The 7,472-nt window shown below is 37.6% G+C and overlaps 1 pseudogene; it reads left to right on the top strand.

Annotated features, from left to right (window-relative positions):
• Window positions 1-3,227: 3,227 nt before the first annotated feature.
• LOC140933676 (uncharacterized) lies at window positions 3,228-4,416 on the top strand (annotated as a pseudogene).
• Window positions 4,417-7,472: the final 3,056 nt, after the last annotated feature.

Raw genomic sequence — 7,472 nt, 5'->3', positions numbered from 1 at the left:
AAATTGTGGTTTTCTTGAAAATTGGCATATCATTATAGCTGTTCAATTTATTAGTTTTGGTCTTACAACTGGCTTAAAAGGCCACCTATTATTGTCGCTGTCTCTATCCACACCTGGAAAATAGAAGGCCATGGAATTGTAAGCACACGAGAAGAACAGGTTTCAGGGCCTGTAGGAGGGGATTGTATCTTGATATTTTTTTGTTAACTTTTTGAAGTAATTATACTGTCTGTTTTACAATTATATAGAAACTTTCATAAAACAGTGTTTCCTTTTTTATTTATCCACTAATCTCAATTACTACTGACTAGATAAAATATATTTATCACAAGCACTCAATGAATTTGCTAGTAACATCACCGGCATTGAACAGACCAATGTGATTAAAAATACTGATCTCATGAGCGACTTCACACACATTCTTAGTGATATAAGAAGTAGGTGCATATCACTCAGCTACACCAATCCCACAGAAGTTAGAGAAGTCATGAACAAAAAAAAGTTAATAAGGCTGTTGGCCATGATCTCATCCCAGCACACGCCCTGAAAGAGTCACCCGAAATCTTATGGAGTACTTTTAGGACATTATTTAATTTCATTCTCGACACAGGCAAAATTCCTAAAATGTGGAAAAAAAGTGATATAACCCCAGTCCTCAAAAAGGTAAAAGTAAAAGTAGGGGGCCAATATTCTAGCTGGAGTGGCATCACGAGAGGAATAGCTCAGGGCTCAATCCTTGGCCCTCTAGTATTTAATATTTTTATAAATGATTAATTTTATATTGTGAAACAGTGCAGTCTTTCAAGCTACGCTGATGAAACACAAATCGTCTATGCCCATTGTGAGTGTACCGAGGTGGAAAGGGCAATCAACTCAGATCTTGAGTTAGTAGACAGATGGTATGATCTTAGTGGTCTCAAAAGAAGCAATTCAAACTACCAAGCCATTGTCATAGTAAAGGAGGATATTACCATCTTCCTGTCATGCACTGGGTCAAACTATATCATCAACCGCCGAGTCCTAGCTCATGATTAATTTCAGTCGCCGCAGAGGAAACGCAAGGGCACAAAAGTGATACACAAAATAATCCAGTATACTCCGTGTAAATTGTATTTATCATCAATAGAATTTCACAAGGTACCTGAAGATGCCCATCTCAGGTCTAAGATTGTGTTTACTGTTTAATTTCTTCATTGAGTTTGTTTGAATGCGTGTGAATCAAAGCTGATAAACCCTTGTTACGGCAGTCGGCGAATCAATAAATATTCACTAAATACTTCTCAAACGCTGGCTATGTAGTTAGTAAGAAATATACATTGAACATAGTAGGTATCAAAGAATCTGACTAGGAGAAACTCGGTATGTGACAATTCATACATTCATGATTGACAGGACCAGTAGAAATCTTAATACCGAGCTGGTGTAAAACCAACATGTATCTTTCGCAGCTTCAAACACTGTTGACCTCCAACACCACTGCCGTGAAACAGTAACTACAGTTACAGTAATCTCCTGTCTGAATATGTGAAAAAGTAAATGAACGCTATTCCATTGGAGACATAGTTAAAAATATTACCAAATGCACTCCGCACACAGCAGAAGCTTGTCTCTCATGATAATAGATAGTGCTGAAAATACTCCTTGTTTAAGATGAAATTTTGCTGGGAAAATGTGGAGTCGAAAGGAGTCAATTGGGTTCCTCAGAATGTTTAAAGTATAATAGAGTGGATTTGTGTCTCAATTCTCAATCAACTCATCGTTTTAGTACTGAAATGAAGAATTCAAAAACACCATGTATAAAACAGATAAGCACATGACGAGGGAAAGATTACGCAGTCAAATCTTACAAAAAACAGGATACTTTAATCAAGAAATCATCCTATCATCCTAATGAGAAATTTAGCTAAGACTTATATGTCAGCTCAAAGGGGCAAACATTTCTCAGAAACTTTAGGTAAAATTCATGTTCTCATCACACAGACCAGAAACAATCACCACGAAATAGCCGCAAGGCACGCTGGGAAGATGGTAATATCCTCCTTTTGTCATGGGTAAAACACAAAGCAAACCGACTTTTATGTGTGAAAATACCATCGTTCCCAGAACTTCTTATTTGGAGATGCTTGGCATCAACATTGACGACCAGTTAAAGTTTGACAATCACAAGTCTGAGGTTTTCTAGAAAAGTGTCGCAACAGATAGCGGTACTCAGGCACATGAAAAAATGTTACCTTTCGAAATTAGACATGATTTGTATTTATCTTTCATTGTTCCACATCTTAACTATTGTTCCAAAACATGGCATTTTTGCACCACTGACAAGTTGGAGAAAATAAATGAGCGAGCCATCAGATTTGAATTTAGAGACAACAACACTAAATATGAAGAACTATTAAGGCAACTAAGCTTTTCGACACTTCAAAACCAAAGACTCATTAAAATTGTAACATCTGTATCTAAAGTCATGCACAGCAACAATGCCCTTCTATGTATTAGTGGATTGATTATCTGTAGGAAAGTTAGCTATATTCTGAGGGATAACAATAGATTGATCTTACCCAAGCCTAAAACAACCTCGTATGTCCTAAAATTGTAGAGCTACTTAACCGCAAAATTAGGGAATGCAATCCCAGATTTACTAAGGAGACATTCAAACTTTAAAGTTTGCAAAACAACTTAAAAGACATAGATCTTGTCAAGTTTATTTAAGATCACAGTGACATGATTTCTGTTGCTTATCATGTAAATGTATAAATGTAAATGTATAAGCTTGTATAACTACTATAAATTATTAATAATAAATGTTATTGTATCGTATTTTATTCATTTTTTAGGTGGAATACCTGTAAACTTGCTGGTTTGTTATTGAAGCAGCTTTTCTAAGGTGTCTGTGATAACATACTTTTTTATAGCTAAGGCCCGGTTCAAACGTCGAACTTTTCATGAGCCGAACTTAATACCTGTTTGGGTCGACCCAAATGATTAGGTTCGACGGTCAATTCAGACGTCGAACTTAATTCGTCGTGCTTAATTTACGAGCTTTACAATAGCCAGCGGTCAGTCAGCGGTTAAATACCCAAACAAACATGGCAGAGGTTCCAGAAGGTTGTGATTTGCAAGGTGATTTGCGAAGAAGAGCTTTTATTTTTTGTGCCATCCGGGAGGGGAGGAAAGGGAGAAAAATGCTACGAAGTTTCTTTCATGCTGTCATCACAAGAAGGCAATTTATGATGAATATATCTGTTATCGGTCTGCTGTTAAGTGTGTCACGAAAAAGTGCAACACCAGTCTACAATCGTTCGTGTAGGAGGCTCCCGAGAAATATGGGATGGTTTAACCTAGTTTGGAGCACGTATTCCGATGAAAGATTCAAGAAAACGTTTAGGATCTCACGTACATTCCAGTTTATACTGCAACGAATCAGACATGTTCTAGATAGAGATACTGTGACCGAAGAGCCGATATCCCCAGAATTCAGGTTGGCCATTGCTCTGTATCGTTTATCAAGGGGAGATTACTATTATACGATATCGGAAATGACAGGACTGGGGGTGTCAACCGTGTGTACGATCGTCAATGAAGTCACGCGCAATTGTGGACAACTTGTGGGACGAATGTGTTGGCCAGCAACTGCCAAAGAGTGAGGAACAATTTAAGGAGAAGATAGTCGATATGGAGGAACAGTGGCAATTTTGTTGTTGTTGGGCTGCAGTTGATGGATGCCATTTACCTATCAAATGCCTGCCTGGGAATTTTTCTTGTAAGGAATACCACAACTTCAAAAACTTCTATTCAATAGTGTTAATGGCAATGGTGGACTCCAACTACAGATTTGTTTGGGGAACCTGTGGTTTTCCAGGCAATTCTCATGATGCTGTAATATTTCAATCAACAAAGCTGTACTCTGATATAAAAGGCACCTTTATTCCTCAGATAAGTAAGGATGTCAATGGAGTACAAGTACCTCCAGTTGTACTTGGAGATTCTGCTTTTCCTTTATCTTCTTGGCTTATGAAGCCATACACAAATGCAGTCCCAACACCAAAACAGTACAACTTTAATTACAGACTGAGTCTGGCAAGGATGGTCACTGAAGGGGCCTTTGGGCAACTCAAAGGTAGATGGCGCATACTGCTGAGGTAATGTGAAAGTAACACAAGTGAACTGAAAATAGCAGCCCTTGCATGTTTAGTACTTCACAACATTTGTATTGATCTTGGAGATACATTGCCAAGAAAATTGGACTTGACAATTGACCCGGTCACCAATCAGAGACGCAGTAGGGCAAAGGTAAGGGAACTGCTTCAAATGAGGAAATGTGAGAAGATCAGAGACACTTGCTATCAAGGTTTACTTGTTCGAGATGCTCTTGCTGAGAAATTTTGGTTAGAGAAAGAAACTGGTATCATTAAGTAAACAGACCTAAACTGGGTTTTAAGTTTATTCATCTATCAAACAGTACTTCTACCAAAGTAGATGTAACAGTGATTACACTTCATGAAAGAAGTGTGTTGAGTTATGACATGTAGGAATCACAGAGGATGTAAGGTGAGGCACAAGGATTGTCAAAAAATTTGTTTCATTATGTGTAAGCTATTAATTTTGATAGGTAGGAAGACTTGTTATCATGTGAAATGATATGGATGAACAACTGGGTGGCAATCAAATTTCACTCCTAGCTGTCTAAACAATTGGTTGTAAGAAATAGTTCTTGATAACCCCTCCTGTATCACAACCTTCATTTTTACCTTCTCACTTTTAAAAGTGGGCAAAGAGAATTTGTAATCAGGGCCATGAATAGAAAAAGGTGAACCAAGGCACTAGCCTCGGTAGGAAGTTTAAATTTCTGTAGTTTTGTGTGGTTCCTGTTAGTTTAGGAGACTCTCTTTTATGAATAAAAAAGTATATGAGAGTTTTTTTTCCTGATATTGCATCTGAGAAAAATAATCACCATAATACAAATCACCAGACTTAGTCAAATGATTTTATTATGCAACTGAAGGTTATAACACAACAATACTACCAAACTTACAGTGATTACCAGCTGCAGGGAAACGTAAAGCTGTAAAAACTGACATAACGTTTCCTTTCTTGGCCCTTGGACTACAAGGCCCATCTATTTCTTAGTAATACTAATTTCAACTACACAACTTGTTTGGTCACTTTTCATTTTAACAATAATAAACATTTAAATGGTTCATTTTGAAGTTTTGGTTAAGCGTTTGAATCAAAAGAACCTTTATGAGCATAGAAATTCCGCTGCTGGAAGTCAGAATTCAATACAACATAATTTTTGTCATTCCTTTCAGAAATCCTCTTAGTTTCTCTTAAAAGTCCTGATCACATTTCCCATGCAGATCAATCAGAATTCAGCTTTGTTTCTAAGTTTTAGCCTTACTTAAGTTGATGTTATAGACTACAATTACCTAGAGTGAGATATTACATAGAATGATAAAAGGGGCTTGCATTCCCTTCTCTCAAACTTATAGGAGAACCTCTTGGGTTACTTGAATCTGTGGACAAAGAGGGCGGAGGTGCCATGGGGGGTACTGATATTGGTTGAAATGACCTGTGGTTTCCCTCCCACAAGGTGTAATCAGACTGAGGAGCAAAATTTGAGGCAGGCATAGAAAGACCTTGGTTAATGCCATTTGGGGAAACATAACCCCCCTGATGATGACTAGCTAATCCATACTGTGTCTGTGGGTTAGGGTTGGAATGTGTTAAAAGCAATTGGAAAAGTTTGACCTCATGCTCTCTTGATTTCTCAATATCTGATTTTAAGAATTGGATGAGCTGTTTTGTGGGGTCATTTTCAATTGCACTCCTCATTAAGTGAATAGCTTCAACCAATGGGTCTTCTTTTTTTGGTTTCTTGGTTGGAGCTGATTTCACAGGCACAAAGTACTTACCAACACAGTCTTGAGAAGCTTCACTATTGCCATCATCTTCTGTTGACTGAGTTACCTCCTCTCTTGATGCTGATGGCTCTACAGCCAGTTCTGGTCTGCAAGAGTCGCGTGTTTTGATAACTTCAAACAACTGATTGAACCAGTTACTGTAACCCTTGTCATCTTGGAATCGTTTCACCCCAGTGGAAGTTTTGGTGGTCAAAGCTACACGCTTACATTCTGCAACAAGCTTTTTAAATTTTGATCTAAGTTGTGGTACAGTAAAGGAAACATTTTCATTCCTAGACTTGCATCTCTTCTTAAGTTCAGCAAGTACCTCGGCATAGATCTGTCCATTTTTCTGAGTTTTAACATTGGTGAATATAAGTTTTTTCTTGAAATAATCACTACTTATTATGATATCTATAGTATCATCTAACAGGGACTGAGACCATTTTGCTTTTCTGCCTGTTTTCTTTGCCTTTTTGTCAGTTTTCTCAGAAACAGAGTCCGCCCCATCTGCATCCTCATCCCCATTTTCATCTTCTTCGCCATCACTCTCATAGGACATGTCTTCTGGCTCCTGATGAGCTGCACTATGTGATCAAGAAGCAAAAAATTATTATTAAACTATTAGCAATAGTAACTGTCGTTATTGGCCTTATCAAACAGATAGGTCTTTCTCTCAATGATAAAACAAACCTATGGCACATCATTCCTTCTAATTTATACTTAGATTCATATCCATAAACAGTTTTTTTAGTGGGTGCCAATCTCTACAACATGATATTTAGATGCAAGATTTCAACAAAATAAAAACAATGATTAGTCATGATTTCAATGATTAGTCATGATTTCAGTGATAAACAATCTTATTTATACATAGGTCCCCAAAGACAACACTATTAACAAGAAATAGTGTTTGTCATTGATCAATAATTAGTTATGCCAGGTCCCAGGGTGAGGGGGTACTCCAAGAAAAATTGGGTGGGGGTGTGTAGCACGCTTCCCAAAACCCTTACCCTATTTATGACAAAAGTCTGCGATTTTCCCTACTCTATTTATGATCTGACAAAAAAAACTGGATCCCCAATTTATGACCATTGCCACTGGGACAGTTGAAGGGCTTTTGTTAATGGTCTTATCGATAGAGATGTAGAAGGAGCTTCTTCTAACAGAAAATACCCAGTTCAAAATCGATACTCTATTTATGATCAAAACTGCTGAAAAACCATACCCTTTGGGGCCGCACATGCCTATGTAGCCCATATAAGGGAGTTATCCCCCAGTTCCAGGTATATGACAGGCTTTGTATCAACAGAATCACAGGGTAACGTCAGGGCTATGTTAATATCCATTACCAGTCCACTCCAACCCGCTTTCCCCTCTTTTGGAATATCCTTCATTTTGCTTTTTATTTTAGCCCTTCACTTTTTCAAAGTAATAAGTTAAATTGCATCGTACAAACATCAATTTAATCAAATCAATAAAATTTAATCAAATCAATAAACGGTCAAAAACACTACTCACCAACTCGTGGCCTCCTCACGTTTGTCTTCTCCGTTGTTGTCTAGATGTTTA

This window comes from Porites lutea, chromosome 4 (assembly GCF_958299795.1).
Source record: "Porites lutea chromosome 4, jaPorLute2.1, whole genome shotgun sequence".
Taxonomy (NCBI): domain Eukaryota; kingdom Metazoa; phylum Cnidaria; class Anthozoa; order Scleractinia; family Poritidae; genus Porites; species Porites lutea.
Note: the sequence above shows the minus strand (reverse complement) of the source record. Positions and strands in the feature narration are given on the sequence as shown.